We start from the raw sequence: 17786 nt of genomic DNA on the forward strand, positions 1-17786 counted from the left end.
ATAGCACCCATGATAATTAAAAAATGGGTGTGGTTAGGCTAATTTTCTGTGTACCACAATGCATAGACAATTTACACGAAGTGCATTGCATTACTGCATCACGAGTTACATCAGCGCATCATGCGTCATTTTATGTGGCACGTGTTGATTTGTATACAGTGCGTTATTTTTCTGGTTTACATATAACAGCTTCTTGCACACCCTCTTTGAGTTGGTGATAATTGGTAGGTAGTTGGAGGTATTTAGCGAGTTCTGAGTGTGGTGTCCTATGGCTAGTTTCTTATCTGTTTCCTTTTCCCTTTGTCTATTGTCTTGTTCTGTGTGTGTGTGTGTGTGACAGTTTTTTTTAGTTTGTCTGTCTGTCTTTGTGTTTTGGGTGAGGTGTGGTGGTGAGAGTGAGGATTGGTGAAGAAGAGTGGCGAGGTGTGGTGTTGAGGCAGAGGAGGGTTGGTGAGGTGTGGTGGTCAGGCGGAGGAGGAATGGTGAGGCATGGTGGGGAGGCAGAGGAGGAGTGGTGTAGAGTAGTGGTGAGGCATGGTAGTGAGGCGAAGGAGGAGTGGTGAGGCATAGAATTGAGATGTGGAAAGGATGGAGTGTGAAAAGCAGGGAGAGGAGAGGAGAGGTGTGAGAAAAGGAGGGGGAGGAGGGAAAAGAGGAGGAGGGAGGACAAGGGCAGGAGTGCTGGGGAAAGGAGGAGGAGTAGGAGTAGGGACAGGGACAGAAGTAGAGCTAGGGAGGGGGAAAGGATAGGAGGAGGTGGGAGGCAACAGCGGAAAGACAGGAAAGTCTGGTGGGAGAAAGATGACAGGCTAAGGACAGACAGACAGGGTAGAGGGGAGGAGAGTCAATGGGGCAAGTGCAGGAGTGGGGGAGGAAGGGAGGGGAGGGGAAAGAGGAGAGGGGAGTGAGAACGAGAATCAGGAAAGGGAAGACACCTCTCTGGAAGTGAAAGTGGCACCCCCTTCAGACAGCTAGGCAGCAGGGCATGTTCATCTGAGGGCGCTGAAGTTCAGCCCGGTGGACAATAAGATAATTATTTCTGGGGTCCTGGAACATTATGCCATGCTTTTCAGCAACTGTGCGGGCAAGACCTTGAGTTCATCCAAGGGCCAGATCTGGTGCACCATCGTCCAAGCTATCTCAAGGGACAGTGGCGTGAAACGTGGTGGGGAGCATGTGGCCCCCAGGTACTGGGTCATAAAGGCCCTGTTGAAGACAAAGATAGAGAACAGCAACAAATCCATACAGCAGACTGGCGGAGAGGCCCCCTTATTCGATTGTGCTCACACCTATGGAGGAGCGCCTTATCCAACGGCTGGGACTGGATGTGTTTGGGGACATGGCTGAGCAGCTGGACAAAACATGAGCTGGAATAAGTAAGTTCACCTCAATTGAAAATAGCAAGGCTGCTATAGTTATGCAAATCATTTGACATAAAATGATCACATTGATTGACATGCAAAGTGTGTATCTCATAGCAAATGTGTGTACCATTTGGTTTTGGTACTTCTTCTTTGTTTCCATAGCTTTCATCCAGGACTCTGCCAGTTCCAGTCATCAAGCCCCAAGGACCAACAGTGAAAAGCCAAGGACCAGCTGCGCAGCAGCATTTTTTCCATACCCCCTTGTAATGGACGCACAGACACAGTTCAGCGAGGAGAAGGAGGAGGAGGAGCAGCAGCAGCCTCCTCAGCACAGCCAAATCCTAGAAGCTCTTGGCTCAGAAAGCCCCCTGAATATGAGCTTAAACCTTACAAGCTCCATGGAGGAACCAGGCCAGCAGTGGGATACAGCTAAGCCAGCACAACCTCGGTCTAGCACACCACATGGCCAACATGAGCCAGCAGGCTCTGAGCTGGAGTAGCCCACCAGCTCTTCATGCCATTTCTGGAGGCCCAAACCTCCGACCGGCCATGGCAAGCACAGGACAAGAATCATCTCCAGCATCAGCTCTGGCACCTGCACCGGCATTGACAGAGGCCTCAATGCAAGGCAGCTAGGCAGCTGGACTGACTGGAAAGGAGCCATGGTGTCCACCTCCATCACATACAGGCAGATCTAGGGTGTCTGAGGAGGGCTGTCAATGGGCAGAACCAGGCCCTGCATGAACAGATGGAAGCCCACACACAAGCTCTCATCACAGTGGCTACCTGGATAAACTCATCAGCGTCCTGTCCAAGATTCTACAATGAATACCGGAGCTTCCACTGGTGCCTTCCCCAGCATCCCAAGACTCTACACCATGCAGCAGTCCCTGTCCCAAGAGATGACCCAAGGGTAGGCCCCCCCAAAGACATGATACCCCCAAGTGGAAAGCCATGGTGTGGCAAAGGGCCATGAAGGTTAAAAAATGCTGTCCTGTAATGCTTAAGAGCAAGACTTGTCCAGCAAGCTTGGCCAGGCATCTGGATGGAGTTCCTCTGCCAGCTAGATGGAAGAAGCCTACTGGGCCCATCCTGACTATAGAGTTCCTGTGCCCACTAGATGGAAGAAGCCTGCTGGGCCCATCCTGACTACAGAGTTCCTGTGCCAGCTAGATGATGGGGATGTTCTACTGTCTGCCAGTGTTGTCCTGCTGTCTACTTATAATGCCCTTCTCAATGTTGTGCCTATACTCCAGCCTCTTTGATGCTGTCTCCAGTCACAGTCCAGCTCTGTCTCTTCTCATCATAACTCATCTCCTGCTCCTGATGCTAGAGTCTCATCTCATCTCATCCTGCTGCTGCCTCCATGCAGGTGTCTCAACTCATCTCATCTTGAAACTGCCTCCATGCTGCTGTGTCTTCTCCTGGGGCTCCTGCCTCCATGCTGTGCTCTCCAGTCCTGGTCTTCAGCCTCCAAGCTGCGCTATTTAGTCCTGGTGCTGCTGCCTGCTACTTAACCTTTTCTGCCTTGGCCCTTAGGCTGTTCCCTTGAGTGCACTCCTTCAATATGGACTGTCTGGGGCCTTCACTTGAACACTATTGCCTTGGCCCTTAGCCTGTCCCCTTCAGTGCACTCTTTCAACATGTACTATCTGGGGCCTTCACTTGAACTCTGCTGCCTTGGCCCTTAGCCTGTCCAATGTACTCTTTTAACATGCACTGTCTGGGGGGCCTTTTGGTTAACATCACATAGTTGTGCTGCTATCAGCTCTAACATTAGAGCTGTACTGTAGCTACTGGGGTACCTCTTTCACTTTCTATCAGGCCGATACAGTACAGTGCGCTCCGATGGAGCGCACTGTTAGCCTGCTCTGGAACGCGCATTTTCCCTTACCCCTTATTCAGTAAGGAGAGGAAAACGCGTGTCCAACCCGCGGCACCTAATAGCGCCCTCAAGATGCAAATGCATGTTGAAGGCCCTATTAGGTATGCGCACGGGATACAGAAAGTAAAATGTGCAGCCAAGCCGCACATTTTACTTTCAGAAATTAGCGCCAACCAATTTCTTCCGGCGCCAGGAAAGTGCACAGAAAAGCAGTAAAAACTGCTTTAGCGATATTAAGTCGGAGGTCCCGAAAAGTAAAAAAAGTAAAAAAAAAAAAAAAATTTGAATTCGGCCCGCGGCTGTTGGGCCGAAAACTCGATGCTCAATTTTGCTGGCGTCCAGTTTCCGAGCCCGTGGCTGTCAGGGAGTGAGGCCTATTGTGAGAGAGTTGAGTAGGTTAGAGAAACCCAACAGCCCAAGTGCAGACAGCTAGAATGCCTACTGTTGCTTGGCAACAGGCAGACCACAGACTGCCTGCCTCCTCTGTTCTGACCTGGCATGTGGATCTGTATACCTGTTCACTAAGGCTGATAGTGAACAGGTATTAAGCAGATCCACATGCCAGGCCAGTACTGTATAGGGGAGGCAGCCAGTCTGTGGAGGTATGATTGCTCCCAAGCAACTGCAGGCCTCCTAGCTATCTGGGGCTGTTGGGTTTCTCTTACCTACCAACTCCCTCATTCCTCCTCAGTTGTTACACAGCTGCTGACATGGTATTAGAGCAGCCTGCAAGTAGCCAGGGATGCATAATGCACAAGTTGTGTAGAGGACAAGTGATGCAGGGAAAATTGGCTGCTAAACCTGTCGCATAAAATCAACTGCAGAAATGTGCCACCATTTCTATGTATGCACAAAAAACATATCGAGCTACATATGGCAGAATCTTTGTAGGTATAACCTGCCAATGTATACATCTGGCAGAGTAAGGCGCAAAAGATGTGACTGGTGTAGAAGCCTCTATGTGGAGTATTCAGGATCTGTTCTACAGATAGGAGGGTAAATAGGCCATGGTCTCAAAAAAGGAAACTTCTAATAGGAGTGCTAGAAAGCCTCAATCAAGCCCCAACCCTGAAAAAAAAAAAATAGCAAACCCTCTGGCAGCTGAAGCTCTTGGAACTATGCACATTCCCAAATAACACTAGGACCACTCCACTCTGTACTAAGTGAAAGAGCATCAGGATCCGGGGGATGGAAGGTGTACACCACAGGCAGACATCTACATATCCAGAAATGTGACACACCATATCTGAAGTCTGACACTATCACGTTTCACATCTCCCCCCCCCCCCCCAACACGAGGAATAAACAGTGTGAGCCATTGGTGGAATATTCTTTGAGTAAGCATGAGGCCATTTTCTCCCTATACGATACAATCAAATCTCTGAGGCACCCACTGTAAACAGTGGAAGCACAGAATCACTTGTGTCAAAAGACGGTCTATACAAAATGGATGCACAAATACTGCCTGCTCTGGGGTATGCATAGGTGTGGCAATGGAGGGAACAATGAGGCCAATATCACCCCCAGAAACAGATGTAGATCAAGGCTAACATAGCATGTCACTCACCCAGATACACACAGTCACACATTTGTTTGTGGACAGACTACCTCCAGCAGTTTGGGCACCTACACATGGGCAATGAGTATGTTCCTGACATGTCCGGAATCCTCCATGATTGATGTCTGTAGCTGCCTGATCCCTAACTGATAATGAGGGAGTCAGAGTCTGAACTACACATAGAAGATTTGGTTCACCTGCCAACATGACAGACCTTTATTACAAGCCCTTTGTCAGATGTGCTGACATGAGCCCTCAAGCCCTCAGATGGCAGGAAATTCTTGTCTTGCAAGAGACCAACACTGATAGTGCACAAGCCATCATGCCAACCACGTGACACCTCTGGGAGCTGTTGCCCCATACATTCAGCACAGTGACAGCTTTGCAAATGAGGCAGGTTGTAAGCTCCTGATGTCATCAGCTGACAAAAGCTTCTCTAGCCTTTAAGCTATACACAAAGCTGATGACTGAGAGTCTATCAGCACACCTGCCCTGCTCACCACTAACTGTAAAAGTGACAAACACCACATGAAACACAGTCTGTAGGACAGCAACTCTTTCAGCCCGGCCACAAATACTGCCAGCCACGTAGATCAGCAAAGGCTTCCAACCATAAAACCTCTGAGAAGTGATGAGTGACCTAGGAAATGGATCGTTCTTCAAGCTGTTTGCCCCAGGAATCCTCAGTCTACGGGCTTTAAGGGGGGTCATAGATAGTATAAGGACTGTAACTGAAAATAGCGATCACAACAAGCAAACTACTCTGCATATTTTCTAGGTACGTACTACATACAGCAGCATCACATGACTAGCCCTAAGCTAGTTAAATAATATCCGTGCACTACCTCTGTTCACAATACTCAATATACATACACTCCAGAGGGACTCAGCAATTTATAATGCTGCAAGAACAATTTTTATTACATATGTACAATTCCACACTTTAATTAGGCTCGACACATTAGGCTCGACACATAGGGGGTCTTATGTATTAGATTTAGTCGAGCCTAATTAAAGTGTGGAATTGTACATATGTAATAAAAATTATTCTTGCAGCATTATAAATTGCTGAGTCCCTCTGGAGTGTATGTATATATAGCCCTAAGCTAGACCAGCCAATAGTCTTGCAGCTCCATGACTTCTCCATATTTGACAAAGGCTACCTGTGATGGGTCAGGCAAGACAAATAGCTTCTAACAAACCTTTGCATTTGGTTCAATGATGTGAATCTTTTCTTAGGAGACATGTGGGTACTCTTAGAGTCATTAGAAACTATATCGTAACGTTGACATTATTGAGGTGACTTGCAAATACAAGTGAAGGCATGATAACATCTGATTCCCAATCTTGCCTTCAGACAGTCTGACCAGCATCCTTGTGTAGTCTCCCCAAGAAGCTAGCCTAACCAACATGACATCTAATGGCCCTCACCATCTCTACATGATAGTTGACATTTTGCCTAGGTAGATGTAGCAGATGCATCTGTATATGGTACATGCAACCACAAAGCGGTATGCTATATTGGAATGACCTGTGAGCATTATAGGAATACCACAATGCTGCACAGGTGCAGTACTGAAGGCCTGCTAGGTGAGTGCTCTAATGTCAGTGGTGGCTCTAAAATAGCTGAGGCAGTGCTGTCAGCAGTGTCTTCACAGGCCCATGTGACACAAAGCATCCCAAGTACAGATGCATAACCTCACATGAACATGGTTGTGAGCTATGGGATAAGGCTGTAAAATGGCAACTCTGTGATTGATACCTTAAACTGTCTACTGATAAACACTAACCCAGACAGAGGAGCAGTGAGTGAAAGAAAGATGATAGAAAGGAGAGCAGCTGCAAACTCTCTACTGGCCTTCCTTCCATGGAAGGGGACGGGATAATTGAGGCCGAAGCTGACTGCCTCTCAGGGTGGTGTCCTTGGCTTGTGTGGGTGCATATGGGGGATCTGGGTTAAGATCTGGATGTATCTCCGTTGGTATCCCATGCCATAGAGAGAGATTATGGAAATCAAACCAGAGCAGTACTATATCTTCTATTTTGGGTGGGGAAATACATTAAAACTCCACCCATTTTGTACAAACAGCAAAACCTAATTTTGAGAACTCTAAAGGTGCATTCCATGACAAAGTGGGTAGAACGTAAGACTTCATTGTACCTCATCTCTGCTGGCATATTGGGAATAGCAATGGGGGTAAGAAGCCATGCCCTGCAACCATATCCTGAATCTCCAGTGGCAAAGACAGAATGGGGGCATCATTCACACCATAATCACTTTGAGATCTAGCTGCCAAACCACAGCATGCTATAAGACAGTAGAAGCTAACCTCTAGCTTAGTGTGAGCCTTAAAAACCTATTTCCCTATCCTAAGTGCATGTCACCTTTTTCTGTGACATTATATGACAAGTGTAGCAGTAGCTGAATATAAGTCAGATCTTCCAGACTAGTAAAGTACATCTGGGGATTCCCCTAAATGTGTGGCAGCCCCTCACAACCAAGCTAAGGCGATTCATTCGTAGCAGTCATCAAACCCTGAAGCAGTATATCAGAGCTGTCACATCTGTTCTACTAGAAAAGGCTCTAAGAACATAAGAACATAAGAAATTGCCATGCAGAGTCAGACCAAGGGTCCATCAAGCCTAGCATCTTATTTCCAACAGAGGCCAAACCAGGCAACAAGAGCCTGGCAAGTACCCAGATCCCATGCTACTGAAGCCAATAATAGCAAAGGTCATTCCCTAAGTCAACTTAATTAATAGCAGTTAATGGACTTCTCCAAGAACTTATCCAAACCTTTTTTAAACCCAGCTACACAAACTGCACTTACCACATCCTCTAGCAACAAATTCCAGAGCTTAATTGTGCATTGAGTGAAAAAGAATATTCTCCAATTAGTCTTAAATGTGCTACTTGCTAATTTCATGGAGTACCCCTAATCCTTCTATTATCCGAAAGTGTAAATAACCGATTCACATCTACTCATTCAAGTCCTCTCATTATTTTAAAGACCTTTATCATATCCCCCCTCAGCCGTCTCTTCTTCAAGTTGAACAGCCCTAACCTCTTCAGCCTTTCCTCATAGGGGAGCTGTTCCATCCCTTTTATCATTTTGGTTGCCCTTCTCTGTACCTTCTCCATTACAACTATATCCTTTTTGAGATGCGGCGACCAGAATTGTACCCAAATTACAAAAAAAAAAAAGAATTGTACCCAGTATTCAAGGTGCGGTTTCACCATGGAGTGATACAGAGGCATTATGACATTTTCCGTTTTGTTCATCATTCCCTTCTTAATAATTCCTAACATTCTGTTTGCTTTTTTGACTAGTGCAGCACACTGAGCCAATGATTTCAAAGTATTATCCACTATGATGTCTAGATCTTTTTCCTGGGTGGTTGCTCCTAATATGGAACCTAATATCGTGTAACTGCAGCAAGGGTTATTTTTCCCTACATGCAACACTTTGCACTTGTCCACATTAAATTTTATCTGCCATTTGGATGCCCAATCTTTCAGTCTCACAAGGACCTCCCGCAATGTATCACAATTCGTTCTGAGTAATTTTGTATCATCTGCAAATTTGATAACCTCACTCATCGTATTCCTTTCCAGATCATTTATAAATATATTGAAAAGCTCCGGTCCAAGTACAGATCCCTGAGACACTCCACTGTTTACCCTTTTCCACTAAGAAAATTGACCGTTTAATCCTACTCTCTGTTTACTGTCTTTTAACCAGTTTGTTATCCAGGAAAGGACATCGCCTCCTATCCCATGACTTTTTGGTTTTCTTAGAAGCCTCTCATGAGGAACTTTGTCAAACACCTTCTGAAAATCCAAATACACTACATCCACTGGTTCACCTTTATCCACATATTTATTAACCTCTTAAAAACAATGAAGCAGATTTGTGAGGCACAACTTCCCTTGGGTAAATCCATGTTGACTGTGTTTCATTAAACCATGTCTTTCTACATTCTCTGTGATTTTGATCTTTACTATAGTTTCCACTATTTTTCCCAGCATTGACGTCAGGCTCACTGGTCTATAGTTTCCCAGATCGCTCCTGGAGCCCTTTTTAAATATTGGTGTTACTTTGGCAACCCTTATGTTCTGAATGTGCAATTCCTTGGCAGCTGCTCTACAGTATAGCCTCTAGAGAGATACAATTTGTCGGACCTGACAAAGGAAATATGCTAGTCCCTAAAATACACAGGCTGCTACTTCTGGTTTACCTGTGTGATGGGCAAGATAAACTGTGTCTGATATCCTGGCCGACCCTTAGTAACAGGGCACACCTGATCTATGAGTACCAGCAGTGTGGACACTTAAAAGTTGTGATTAACCAGTGAGATTTCAATTACTCCAAATGGGAGGAATGGAAAAGGCCATGTTTAAAGTGAACCCATATAAAGTGTGTAGTGCCTGCTCACACTCCAAGCTTTATGGCAAGTGCATTGTTTGGCCTCACCAAATTAGCAGTCCTCTAGAGCATGGGGAGAGAAAGCCAGGCCCTGGCGTAATGGCATGCAGACCTAACTGTACAAGCCATTTGTCATGTCATCGATGCTGGTACATCCCCTACAGCACCCCCCCCCCCCCCCCCCATGTCCATGCCATTTACTACAAACACATAGCCAGAGACTGAATTGAGAAAGAAGCATCTCTCTTACCCATAAGCCAACTGTCACTATAGAGGTCATCCTCAACATTTTCAAGCAGGCCCAATTGTCTAAGTATAAAGGAATCATGAGCGGCATCCCAGGTACCTGGCCATCATGTTGAGGATGTGCATGTGAGTGTCACAGACCACTTGCACGTTGATGGAGCGGAAGAGCTTTCTATTGCAAAAGATCTCCTCCCTATCACGGGAGTGGAATGATGGCTACTTGAGTGCAGTCAATAACTTCCAGAACATTAGGAAAGTTAGTGATGGCATATAAGCCTCTCTTCAATTCCCTCAAGTCCTGCCTGTCCTGAGGAAATGCTATATAGTGATTCTGCGGTCAGATATGGTTGTGGTGCCCTGTCCAGACAATGGGAAAAAGTGGATTAGGACATTCCCCCCTACTGTTGTTTGGAAGGAGCCAGTTGCCATGAAATCCAGGGTGGCGAATAGTTTGGTGAGGCCCGGCAGAGTGTGGGACTTTTCCATGACTGGATCCAGATCCCCTCAGATTTCTTCATATAATTCCAGGACAGCCTGAGAGCTGAGGCGATACCTGCTAACCATATAATCCTCTGGCATGCCTAGCAATGAGGCTCATGGAGGAAAGATGTGCTCCCTGAATCTCCTCCGCTGTGCCCACCTGCATGCTGCTGGCCCTGATCTTCTCCCTTCAGGGCCAGTAGCTCGGGCTCCGGTGCAGGGACTTCCCTAGGAGGGGTTGGAACTTCCCTTGCCTGTTCTTGTGGTTGTTGTTCTTCTTCTTGTTATCTGTAGCGAGCCTCCTGAAACATATAGTATCCTCGAACAAGTAAAGTTGCCACAAACAATATGGGTTTAGGGAGACAGGCCAGGTAAAAACAAGTGTTTTTGTTGGCCCAGGAGGGCATGGTAGGTGTGTGTGATAGAAGGCCTATTTTTATCATGTGTTATGACAGCTGCAAACTATGATAATGGCTGCAGGCATAAGGTAAAAACTTTTTTCCCTTACCGCAAAAAAAGGTGTTATTTCTGATGTTAAATCCTGCATTAGTGTGCATTAAGCTATCGCGGAAAGCATTAGGACGCCTTGGTTTCCAATACTCCTCCCACATGCATACTAAATTTAAAATTTGCATCCTAGCTTGCATTGCACTATTTATCACACACACAACACATGTTAGATCCCCATTTAACGAATGTTTGGGCCTAACACACTTTGATGAATGATCTATCAGTTTGTGAAATAACTTAGTAGCAATTATGTAGCTGTGTTTTTTCCTTAAAGTTTGCTTGATTGTAAATTGTTTTGAAAATTTATACATAAAGAATTAAAAAATTAAAGCAATCATATATACCACTTACTCCTCAATCATTTTTCATGATAGCCATTTTTCCACAAATTTAATGTCATGTTTTCCTGGTAATTCCTTCCACATATATATATAATGTGACATGAACAGAGCAACTTTGAGATGTAGAAGGAGAATACTTTGATAAAGGAATTTGTCCCTAACAATATTAAAGGGTTTATATGTTTGGCTGAGACATATACTCCTGATTATGTGGACGAATAGATTGCCAGCATTTTGACTGACGTATTTAGTAGAGAGAGAAAGTTGAGAAAAAAGGATTGGTGTTTTGTGATCATGTGATGATATATGTGGGGATTTAAATTGCAAAACGTAGCAAATAATTCTGAGACACTGTCAGGTGATACATGGGATATCTATTGCTTTGTAAATGTAAGTTTGTTTTCCATTTTTTAGCTATTAGATATAGTTTAAGTAGCTTCATTCTAGTTAATATGGTGATTTTTATTTTAACGTATTTTGAAGCAATTATAAAATGTAATAAACATATCATGAAGTGGAGATAATATGTTGAGAATGCAGTTATATAATGAGAGAGCGTTCCTAATGGGTAGGTAAATGATTTATATGTTGTATGTTAAAAATAGAATGATGGTAATGAGGTATTGAATATCTAGAATGTACTATCTCCGTTAACAAACAGTGTAACGTCCGTAATATGACCATCATACTACGCACATCCTGCCCAATTTGGAAACGCATCACTGAACACCGCAGTTGTATTACCACTAAGAAAATTCAAGCCACGTTAGTGCAACACTGATAATCGGGCCGATACAGTAAAGTCCGCGAGAGAGCAGGTGAACGCCCGCTCTCCCGGTGCACGCACAGGCCACTCTCCTATGTGCACGATTCACTATTCAAATTAGGCCTGGCGGTAAAAACAGGCAAAAGGAGGCGCTAGGGACACGCTAGTGTCCCTAGCGCCTCCTTTTGGACCGGAGCGGTGGCTGTCAGTGGGTTTGACAGCCGACGCTCAATTTTGCTGGCGTTGGTTCTCAAGCCCGCTGACAGCCACGGGCTCAGAAACCGGACACTGGCAAAATTGAGCGTCCGGTTTTCGACCCGACAGCCGCGGGCCAACTTCAAATTTATTTTTTTTTTTTACTTTTGGAAACTTTCGGGACCTCCAACTTAATATCACCATGATATTAAGTCGGAGGGTGCACAGAAAAGCAGTTTTTACTGCTTTTCTGTGCACTTTCCCGGTGCCCGAAGAAATTAGCGCCTACCTTTGGGTAGGCGCTAATTTCTGAAAGCAAAATGTGCGGCTTGGCTGCACATTTTGTTTTCTGAATCGCGCGGGAATACCTAATTTGCATGTTGCAGGCGCTATTAGGTTAGGGGGGTTGGACGCGTGTTATCGGCCCCTTACTGAATAAGGGGTAATGCTAGCACGTTGAAAACGTGCATCCAATAGAGGGTTAACAGTGCGCTCCATCAGAGCGCCCTGTACTGTATCGGCCCGAATGTTTGCTCATTCATTCAATGACTTACAATGGCAAGTCATTGAAGTTGTTCTCATTTCTGAGCATGGCAGAGACTTAGCCTACCGTTTGCATTATCGAGAACAACATTGGATCTTTGCTTTAAACACTATAGAGCCAGTGGGACTCAATCATGAAATTGATTGATATTCTTTAATTTAAAGAAATATGCAATTGACAGCTGTCTATCTGTGACATCATTTGAATGACAGTCTTTATATTAGCATATATACCTGTGCCTGACAGCGTATGAACGCTGACATCATTTCCCTCATCCATAGCTATCCCTCCATTATGTCAGTGAGTCCCATTCTACTTTCTGATGTGAGTCTTCCTTTTGGATTTGTCAGTTACCACCTTTATATTTTTAGATTTATCAATCAGTTTAAAACATGGCCCCATGTCGGGAGTATCTAGGCACAAAAGGTAACAGCTTTGAGTCAGCATCAAATTTTAAATTTCCAAATATGTTAATTTTAAATTTCTTAAAAGCATGGAAATACTATTATATGTTTTTAAATGAAATGGAAAATTCTAAAAATATTCTCTAAAAATTTGATTAAATGATCGATGATTAAAAGTAAGGCAGAAGATGTCTTGCACACATTTATCCTGATGATGCCTAGTATGATGGTCATATTATGGGCATTACACTATTTCAAAATGGAAAGAGTACATTCTAGATATTCAATTTATTGTATTGATCGCTCTCTTCAATTTGGGAAGTTTTGGGTAATGAGGTATTGGCACTTATGGTGTCATTTAATTTCTAGGACATTAATCATGTTATAAATGATAAGGTGTTTTGGAGAGATTTGTCCCCTGAAGAAGCCCAGTGTGAGTGAAATAAGGGAACTTTCATCAAGAGTTATAAGAAAGATATAGTTATAAGAAGAAGATCTTACCAGTAGTGGATAAACCATTTAGGGAGTCACAAGAAGAATGGGTAAAATTAAAAGCAGCAGCAAACTGGCGAAAAGCAATTAAGGAGTAATTGGAACATATGATGACATTTTTATGTTTTTTAGTTTTGTATGGTATGGTTGTTTAAATGTTTGTGTAGAGCAGGGGTCGGGAACCTTTTTGGCTGAGAGAGCCATGAACGCCAATATTTTAAAATGTTATTCCGTGAGAGCTATACAATATATTTAAAACTAAATACAAGTAAATGTGTGCATTTTATGTAAGACCAACACTTTTAAAGTACAATAAGTCTCTGAATTCTTTTTAATAATGTTGTTATGCTGTTGCTAACCAATGATGAATAAAGTACTTCTTACCATTAATGTGACTTCTGGTGCTGCATGGTTTTGCTGATGGCGTTGTAGTCTGGTTGATACGTGGTGAGGTTAAGCTTCATGCAGGCGTTGAGACTTCCATCCGTTAAACGTGATCGTAGGTTGGTCTTAATGTTCTTTAGATGTGAGAAAGACTGCTCACATGCATACGTAGAGCCAAACATTGTCAGTACAGCAATACTCACACACTGCAGTGTGTGGTATGTGATGGGAAGCGTGTTCCAAGTTTTGACAATCAGCTGGTCCGCGGGTTGAAGTTTTTTCATTTCTCCCCACTTGTGTTTGCTCGCCAACTCTGCTTGCCGTCGTGCAAGTCTTTCCAAATCTTCATTCAGTGACTTGAACTTATTCACCCACATGTCTGAGGCCTTCAGGTCAGCAGCTTGTAGCTCAAAATCTCTGACGGAGACACCGGGGATGTAACTCAGGTCGGCACTGTCCACTGCACACTCGTGTGGATGGGTGATGAACGTAAAAAGACGAGTGCGCTCACGAAATTCTCCAAAGCGCGCTTTGAATGACTGCAGGAGATTAGATGTGAACCCGCTAGCTGCTGAAGATCAAGATGTTGAGCAGGGTCACTTGCTGTGCATGCATCTTTAAACTCTCCCAGTTTTTCAAAGTGTAGTAAACGACCTGTTTCAGTGTCGGCGATAAAGAGTTCTAGTTTGTTTTCAAATGCAACACTGCTCATTGAAGGGATAAGACTGTATTTCCAACGCCTTGCATTTTCACATTGAGCTGGTTCAGATGTTCAGTCATGTCCACGAGATAGTAGAACTTCAGGAGCCACTCAGTGTTAGCTAACTCAGGATGCTTGACATTTTTCATTTCAAGAAAAGTCCGGATTTCGCTCAGACAAGCCGCGAAACGGCTGAGCACCTTCCCTCTTGACAACCAACGCACATTGCTGTGCAGAAGCAGACCAGGATAATTATTCCCAACTTTATCCAGCAGTGTTTTAAACTGGCGATCATTTAAAGCTCGGGCAACAATAAAGTTGACCACCCGAATGACCAGCGACATCACCTCACCAAGCTGCTCGCCACACATCTGAGCACAAAGTGCCTCCTGATGTAGGATGCAGTGAAAACTTAGGATGGGTCTCTTTTCATGTTCACGAAGAAGCACTATGAATCCTCTGTTTTTCCCCACCATGCACGGAGCACCATCAGTACACACCGAAATAAGTTTATTCATCGGTAGATTTTTTTCTTTAGCGAGCTCAGTGAAAGACTTGAATAAATCCTCCCCTCTTGTTGTCCCTTTCATAGGCAAAACAGCAAGACTTTCCTCACGTAGTGTGTCACCGACAGCATACCTTGCAATCACGCTGAACTGGGATAAATGGCTTACGTCTGTTGACTCATCCAAAGCGAGAGAAAAGAATGGTGCTGCATTTATGTCCTTCACTTGTGTTGCCTCAATTTGATTTGCCATCATGATGGTACAATCGTGAACAGTTCTTGCCGACAGAGGCATGTCTTTTATTCATTTGATTATCTTGTCTTTATCTGAAAAGTCGTCAAAAAGTTCATTGACAACATCAAGCATGAATGTTTTGGCATACTCCCCATCTGTGAATGGCTTTCCGTTTCTCACAATTGCTAAAGCACCAGCAAAGCTAGCCAAATTCCAGTCACCTTGTTGGGTCCAAACACGGAGTTGCTGCTGACTAGCTTGCACTATGCACAGTAGCTCTTGACATGCTTTCTTCCTGCTGTCCCCCGCAGGATATTTCGATGCAAATGTAGTATGGCGTGTGTCAAAGTGCCGCTTTATATTTGACCGTTTCATCGATGCAATTTTATAATTGCATATTAGACACACTGCAGAACCTGCTCTCTCCACAAAGGCGAATTACTCTGTCCATTCCTGCTGAAAAGTACGATACTCCTCATCTTTTTTTCTTTTAGCCATCTTCTTTGATAAAAGGGTTTCTGCAATTAGCTAGCTGACTACTTGATTAAAAGGAGGGAAGTTTACTTCCTGACCTCACAATGACCCATGTACGTTATGCATTATCCAATAAAAATTTGGTGTTGTCCCGGAGGACTGCTGTGATTGGCTCCAGCCACCCGCAACCATGAACATGAGCGTTAGGAAATGAATGGCTTGAAATACACGAGAATGTTTTATATTTTTAACGTTATTATTTTTTTTATTAAAGATTTGTCTGCGAGCCAGATGCAGCCATCAAAAGAGCCACATCTGGCTTGCGAGCCATAGGTTCCCGACCCCTGGTGTAGAGTTTTGAATGGGGTAATGAATGAATGAATAGTTACATTTAAAGGTTTTATGATAATTAAGACTGCATATTTGTACAGAATAATTCTTTGGATATTATGAGAAATTTATCTTTACAAGGAAGAGATTTTCACTCTTGAATCAAGATTTGAAAATGTGTAGTATAATGTCCTTTTGTAAATCTTGCATGCTTTGTTGTCATTAAGTTGATATGTATTAGTATAATAAAACTGCAATATTATATTTAATATTTAAAATGTTTTGTAAAAAATGGTTGATTGTTTATAATGATAATATATTGAAAATATTGTTTAAGAGGGTTCCATTTGGATTTAGATACATATTCAACTGTAACATATCTATTACTCTAATACTTTCAAATTCTCTGCTCAATGGCCGTAGAGAATATCTAAAAACTATGGCTAGTGCAGAATTCTGTGGCTCAAATTTTTACTAATTCTAAGTTCTATGAGTTTACCATACTCATTCTGAGGGAATTCCACTGGCTTCCTGTTCACTTTAGAGCCCAGTTCAAGGTATTAACATTAGCACCAAAAGGTTAATTTTCAAAGGCATTTCCACAGGCTAAACACTGCTTTACTCAGGGAACTGGCAGCCTGCCACTCCACCAGATATGTGAATAACCTTATTTGTGTACTTCCTGTATGCATATATGTTTACCTAGATTGAGTGGAGGCATTTCTGGGGGTGTAGTTGGGAAGGGGTTTGGAATGACGTGCATACTTTTAGATTTTCAAAAGCATGTGAGTATATTCCCTCAAAAGTTCCTGTGCATAAATTTGCAGATGTAATTGAGTGCAGGTATTTTCAGGGGATAATTTTCAAAGTGAACATATGTGCATAAGGTTGACTAGCACCATAGAAGTAACATAAATAGAAACAATATAACTGATGCAAAAACCAAACAGGATATTTTGAGCCTAACCTACCAAAGAGAGATAAACACATATGTTACTGTAAATGACATTTGCCTTTCTAAAAGAGCAAATGCCCAAAACTTAATATTCATTTATCCACTCCTTTATTGCCGAGCAATTGGTCCCTCCGCTATCGGCTGATGGTAAAAGGAGCGATCACCTTTCAGAAGGCTATCCTTTCAGAATTCTGAAAGGGGAAGTGGTCCTTTCATAGATGGCAGACAGTGGAGGGACCAATCAGCTGCCAGTGAGGCACAGCCTGACTGGAGGAGGTACACTCTTCTCTGGCTGGAGTTCCTGGGTGGGGGGTGGGGTTTGGAGGGCACCCGCTGTTCTGATGGGTAGGAGGGGGGTTCTGGATGGTGGGAGTTCTACTTGGCCTGATTTATTTTTTAAGGTTAAAGGGTAGGGGCTGGGAAGGAAGGGAGGACCCATCGGACCAGACCCAACCTGATCCTGCTCCCCCTGACCTTTTCTTAAGGTAAGAGGGATGGGGGGTTCAGCATGCTTGGGATGGGAGGGAGAGAGAGGACTTACTGGGCTGACCCACTCAGCCCGACCTGGCCCAGCCAAGTTATATTGGGACAAGGCAGGAGGGAGGGAGTTACATTTGGGAGGTCGGGGGAACTTTTTTTTTCTAGCATGGATTTTATGGCATATAAAATGGCGACTGAGTAAAACAAAGCTGCTTAGAATGCAACATTTAATAAAACCTGCACATTAAATAAAGCCTGCATTAAAATCTATCACTAATTTTAACACAGGATTTATTATATCGCCAGAACCAGTACAAACATATTTGGCAGCCTAGGCAAAGCTTTGTCAATCACTCCCCCTCCCCCAACTTAACGACCAGCAGCAGTTGCCCCTGAACAGCATTTCCTTCTTTGACAGAATTAACTGTGATACAGCATCCCTCTAGACATCACCTTGGCAGGATTTTGCCACCCCCAAAATCTTGGTATTCCAGGTGACCGCCTAGTTTGC

The 17786-nt window shown here is 43.8% G+C and overlaps 1 protein-coding gene across 6 annotated transcripts in view; it reads right to left on the reverse strand.

Annotated features, from left to right (window-relative positions):
- RIMS1 (regulating synaptic membrane exocytosis 1) overlaps window positions 1–17786 on the reverse strand; it is a 697371-nt gene that overhangs the window by 502296 nt on the left and 177289 nt on the right. The gene's annotated exons all lie outside the window — the stretch shown is intronic.

Source organism: Rhinatrema bivittatum, chromosome 3 (assembly GCF_901001135.1).
Source record: "Rhinatrema bivittatum chromosome 3, aRhiBiv1.1, whole genome shotgun sequence".
Classification (NCBI taxonomy): Eukaryota; Metazoa; Chordata; class Amphibia; order Gymnophiona; family Rhinatrematidae; genus Rhinatrema; species Rhinatrema bivittatum.